We start from the raw sequence: 6,679 nt of genomic DNA, 5'->3' as shown, positions 1-6,679 counted from the left end.
TATTGTGTAGTCTACACTTTCCTGTAGACGCGGTAGTGCTGGGATGCAGAGAGCTATGGGGATTTTACACTCTATCAGCTTCATAACACAGGCAACACAGCCTGTCATTCATGCATTCTGGAGTGAAAGTGCACTGCCCATCTACCCCATGGTGGTCAGCAAAGCCAGGTGCATGCCTGGCCACCTCAATGTCCTAAGGCACTGGTAGTATAGTTCCTGGGCAATTGGGAGTTTCCATTTCCCTCTAGCAAAAGGAAATGGAGCAGTTACTCCAACAGCTTGGGTCCTTTCGTGGCTTTGCTTATTACATTAGCCTAGTGGTGTTTCTGATACGGGTGTGTGTGCATGTGTAGCAAGTATGTATCAGATATCTACACACATACCTACACATACTCAAATATATAGTATATGTATATGAAATAACTATCTACTTCCACAAATTACATATAGATTTAAAAATACTAAAAATCTCTTTAAAAGGACTAATGAAATACGTATTTTCCTTTTTTGAGGTGGGGCAGGGGTCAAGGTCTTACTACGGTAGCTCAGGAAGGCCTCAAATTTGTAATTCTCCTGCCTCAGCCTCCTAAGTGCTCAGATTATAGGCATGTGCTGCCATCCCAAGCTACTAAGGAAATTGTTGATTTTAAGAACTGTAACAAAAAACTTAACTTTGTACATGAGACAATGAAAATCCAAGTTTAAAACACCCTATTTGCTTTTTTTTAGAATTAAAAAACTCATTTATTATTTTTATTTTATTTGTATTGCCTGCATGTAGATAAGTGCACCCATGTCTTGCAATCCCCGTGGAGGTCAGAAGAGGCTGCCGGATCCCCTGGGACTGGAGTTACGGACAGTTGTTAGCTGCCATGTGGGTGCTGGGATTCAAACCCAGGTCTTCTGCAAGAACAACCAGTGTTCTTAAACGCTGAGCCATCTCTCTGGCTTCTACTTTGCTTATTTTTATCTATTAATTTTTTGAGAGAGGGTCTCACTTTGTAACCCGGATGCGCCTAGAACATGCCATGAAGACCAGGCTGGTCTCAAACCTGGGTGATCCTCCTGTCTCAGCCTTCCAAGTGCTTGGATTACAGGCATGTACTGTACTTGCTTTTCTGTCTTCAGCTTATAAGAAAATCTTTTTCCATCAAAGACTTTACATGTGCATTGATCTGTATTTCTTCTAATTAGCTCTTGTTTAATTTTTTTGTAAAAGATGAGAGAAGTTGGGATGGATATCATCGGGATACACTGTACACATATATGAAATTTCAAAGAATGAATAAAAGTATTCTAATAAACCTATTAACAGTCCATTAGGAGGTGATACATACATGTTTGTATGCACGTATTTTCCCTCCTAACTTGCAATTAACTCACTCACATGTAACATGTATGCAATCAATTCCACAATCAGTTTTTCATGACAATGACATGAGAAGTATTTGGGCTCTCAAGTCTTCCTCTGAATCATACATTTTGTGTGTGTGTGTGTGAATCATACTTTTTTTTTTTTTGGACAGGGTCACCCTAGCCCCAGCCTGCCTGGAACTCACTAAGTAGACCAGGCTGGCCTCTATCTCACAGAGATCTGCCTGCCTCAGCCTCCAGACGGCTGATGGCCACACCCAGTGTAGAAGCACACCTTTAATTGTTATTAGTCTCTCCTTTCTGCTGAAGTGAATAATGCAGAGGATGTAAGATGGCTTGGTGTGCCAACTCAGAAGCTTCTGAAAAAATTTTTATCATCAGAATGTTATTATCTGTTTTTGCTCATCAACATTAAAAAGGTGAGGGGATGACAGTGAGCATTTGGCTGGATTTTTCATCAACAACAAATACACTAATTTAGGGAGAGCTACCTTTAACACTGACTCTTTTCTATTCTTTAATGAGATATCATCTAGCTCTACAAACCCTGTTTTATAAAAGAGTAACACTATATCATCATATGAAGAAAAATAGGCCAAAGAGTGAACCAAGACAGGAATTCCAGGCCAAACTCTAAGTCTCGTTGTATAATCTCTACATAATCTGTGCTTACATATCCATCTGTTCCTATGCTCCTCTCTATTTCTTCCATCATTGCCCATGGACAATACCCTGTGACTAAAGCCCACAGCAAACGGGCCTAGGGCTGGTGAGACGGACCACTGGGTACAGGCACTTGTCAAGCCTGATGACCCCAGTCTAATCTCTAGGATCTACATGGTGAAAGGAAAAAACAACTAGCACAAAATGTCCTCCACATGTATGCTGTGGCATACCTGTATCCCCCCTCCCAATAAATAAATATAATTTAAAAGCCCCAGCTCAAGTAAGTTTTGGCCCAGCATATCTCCCATGTTGTCTTGTCAGTCTTTGAGACTCTTAGATAGAAAGATGAAGAAAAATACATCTCTTGAATTGGTATTTAGGATACATTTAGATACCCTCAGAAGTAGTGAAAAACCTTAAAATAACCCATTTTGAGCCTATTCAACTAATGGACTCCTAGATTCTACTCTCAATGACCAAATGCAAGGATGACTCAACAGAGTCCATCAAATGTTATCAGGGACCACATTATCATAATTAAGAAAAGAACAAAAGACTCATCTCAGTTGCTGTAGAAAAGGCTTTTAAGAAAATCAAACAATCTGCCCTGACAAACACATTTGATAAATTTACAAATTAGGAATTTCTTCAACTTGTTGAAGGGTGTTTATGAAAAACTTAGAGCTAACATTGTACTCAACAGTGAAAAGCTGAAGCCTTTTCCCTCAGATCAGGAACAAGACCAAGACATGGTATGTATATCTAACAGGAAGAAAAGGAAAAACATCTAAATTGGAGGGAGAAGGAAAAGTTTCTTCACTTACAAATGACATGTTCTGTTTATTTTGTGAGACAGCATCTCAGCCCAGGCTAGCCTTCGACTTGCCACGTATCTGAGGATGACCCTGAACTTCTGATCCTCCTGCCTCCATCTCCCAAGTGCGAGGATTACAGGGATGCACCACCATGCCTGGCTCAGACATGATCTTTTATATAGAGAATGAGATTCCCAATACATAACATACTGAAATGGCACAGTACCCTCCAATATGCAGGAATTTTATGGTTTTATGTTATTATTAATAAAAAATGAAAATATATGAAAGTTATATTCCTAGCAGCTAGCAGTGAATAATATAAAAAAGAATTTAAGAAAACAATACCATTTAAAATACAATCCCAGCACCCACATGACAGCTAACAACTGTCCATAACTCCAGTTCCAGGGGATCCTACAGCCTCGGGCATTGCATGACATGGGTGCACTTACTTAGATGCAGGCCTAACACTCATACACATAAAATAAAAATAACAAATAAAATATTTTTTAAAAATACAATAAAAAGACTCAAATATTTAATGATAAATTTAACAAAAGAGGTGGCAGATTTGTCCACTGAAAACTGTAAACATTGTTGAAAGAAGTTAAAGATGTAAATGAATGGAAACATCACAGACCAAAGACACTGCTGTAAACGGGTCATGTGTCCCCAAATGACCCAAAAGTCACATAATCCCTATCAAAATCCCAGTGGCGTTGCTTACAGAACAGGAAATGCTTCCTCTAAAATTCAAGTGGCACCTGACTGGACCCCAAATGGCTGAAACATTTTAAAAAAGAACAAATGAAGAGAACTGACAACTCCTGATTTCAAAGCCTGCTACAAAGCTACAACCATGGACACAATGCAATGCTGACCAAGGACGCAGATGAATGGAATAAAACCCTGAGTCCAGAAATAAATCCACAGAACTGTAGGCAACTGGTTTCGACAAAATGTCACAACAAAACTTGAGAAAACTGAATGGACAGTCACTGCAGCGAAAGACAAAAACTAACTCAAAAGAACATAAACCAAAGGGGAAGAAGGAAAACTGAGATTTTTAAAGGAAACAAAGCATTTTTAGAAATGTCAGAAACATCAATGAACAGCAAAGTAGACAAAATGCACTCATCAAAATTCAATTTTTTTTTGTTTATCTGAGACAGGGTCTCACTGTGTAGTCCAGGTTGGCCTTGAACTCACAGAGATCCACCTGCTTCTGTCTCCTGACTGCTGGGATTAAAGATGTGTGCCACAATACCTAGCCAACATTATTTTTAGAAAAAAAATTTTTTTATCTCAAAGAGTAGTGTGAAAATCTCACATAATGGGATGAAATATGTTAAGATCACATATCCGACAAGGGGGTATCCAGGTCATATAAAGAACTCTTACAACTTTAAGACAAGACAGTAAGAAACTGGGCAAAGCATTTGAATAGACCTTTCTCCAAAGACAGTAACAAATGGCCATCGGGTACATGAAAAAAGACACAGCACTCCTAGTCATTTGGGAGATGCAAACAAAAACGAGAGTGTGGCCACTTTGTACCTCTAGGATGGCTAGTACAGCACAGCGCAGCGCAGAAAACAAGCATTGTCAAAGATGGGAGAACCTGGAACTGCTGACAGGAAAGCAAAATGGTAGGGACAGAGGAAAGTAGCATGGCAGCATCACAACACCTTAAACGTAGCATTTCAGATGGTCCAGCATACGCTGTTGGGTTTAAAAACAAACATCTGAAAACAGGCATTCGAAAAGCATTTGTATAGGAACAACAGCACTGTTCACAACAGGCAAAAGACGAAAACAACTCAGTACCATTAGCAGATGAACACTGGTACATCCATATAAAGAAGTCCAACCATTCAAAAGTGATGAAGTGCTGATACATAATACAACGCCAATGAATCTAGAAAGCATCACTCTAGTGAATGAATCTAGATACAAAGATCCTATATTGCAGGGTGTCACTTCCAGGAAATATTTGGAGCAGGTCAGTCCACGGAGACAAAAAGCAGACTGGTGACTGCCAAGAGCTGAAGTGAAGATAATGTGGAGAGTGACTGCTTCACAGAAGTGGACTTTGCTTTGTGTTGTAACTACATTAAGCTGATTGAGCAGATGTTGTGTGTTTTAAAATGATTAATTTGGGATTGAGAGATTGCTCAGTGCTTAAGAGCACTGACTCCTCTTGCAGAGGACCTGGATTTGGTTCCCAGCACCCACATAGCAGCTAATAACGTCCATAACTCCAGTTCCAGTGGATCTGATGCCCTCTTCTGTCCTCCATAGGCACTGCATGACATGGGTGCACCTACATACTCACAGGCAAAAGACTCATACACATATGATGAAAATAACCTTTCTATATACCAATAACAAGCAATCAGAGAAAGAGTCCATGGAAACACTCCCCCTCACAATAGCTGCAAAAAAAATTAAAATATCTTGGAATAAACATGACCAAAGACATTAAAGACCTCTACAATGAAAATTTTAAGTCATTAGAGAGATTGAGGTATGGAAACCCTCCCATTCACAATAACCTAAAAAAATCTCAGAGTAAACCTGACCAAAGACATTAAAGACCTCTACAGTGAAAATTTTAAATCTTTAAAGAAAGAGATTGAGGAAGACATCAGAAGATGGAAGGACCTCCCATGCTCATGGATTGGAAGAATTAATATTGTGAAAATGACCATCCTACCAAGAGTCATATATAGATTCAATGCAATGCCAATCAAAATCCCATGACATTTTTCACAAAATTGGAAAAATCTATCCTAAGATTCACATGGAAGCACAAAAGACCTCGGATAGCCAAAGCAACCTGAGCGCTAAGAGCAATGTTGGGGGGATTACTATACCAGATTTTAAACTGTATTACAGAGCTATAGTCATAAAAACAACATGGTAATGGCACAAAAATAGACCCATAGAGAAATGGAACAAAATTGAAGACCTAGATATGAGTACATGCAATTTCTGTCACCTGATATTTGACAAGGGGGTCAGGAATATTCACTCGAGGAAAGACAGCATGGTCAGCAAATGGCAAAACTGGATCTCCACCTGTAGAAGAATGAAACTAAACCCCTATCTTTCACCTTGCACAAAAGTCAATTCCAAATGTAATGTAAAGCCTGAAACTCTGAAACTGTTAGGAATGTAAAGCCTGAAACTCTGAAACTGTAAGAAGAAAACATTGGCAAAAACTTGCAAGGCACAGGTGTAGGAAAGGATTTTTTAAATGGGACATCAATTGCTCAGGAAACAAAGTCAAGAATCAACAAATGGGACCTCATTAAATTATAAAGCTTCTGTACATCAAAGGAGGCAACCAGGGAAGTGAAGAGAAAACCCACAGAATGGGAGAAAATCTTCACCACCGACACATCTGACAGAGGTTTAACATCCAGAATATATAACAAACTCAAAAAACAAGGAATCAAGACAGTAAAAAGCAAGTGACCCAATTAAAAGATGGGCTAAGGATCTGAATGGAGAGTTCTTAAAAGAAGAAATAAAGATGGCTAAGAATCATCTCAAAAGGAGTTCAACATTGTTAATAATTAGGGAAACGCAAATTAAAACCACTTTAAGATTTCATCTTACCCTAATCAGACTAGCTAAGATCAAGAGAACAAATGATACCAAATGTTGGAGGCAATGTGGGGAAAGGGGAACATTCATCCATTGCTGGTGGGGCTGCAAACTTGTTCAAACCCTATGGAAAGCAGTGTGGAGAAATCTTAAAAAACTACAAATGAACCTACCATTTGACCCAGTTATACCACTCCCTGGCATATACC

The sequence above is a fragment of the Nannospalax galili genome, unplaced genomic scaffold (assembly GCF_000622305.1).
Source record: "Nannospalax galili isolate Female #2095 unplaced genomic scaffold, S.galili_v1.0 scaffold762, whole genome shotgun sequence".
Lineage (NCBI taxonomy): Eukaryota > Metazoa > Chordata > Mammalia > Rodentia > Spalacidae > Nannospalax > Nannospalax galili.
Note: the sequence above shows the minus strand (reverse complement) of the source record.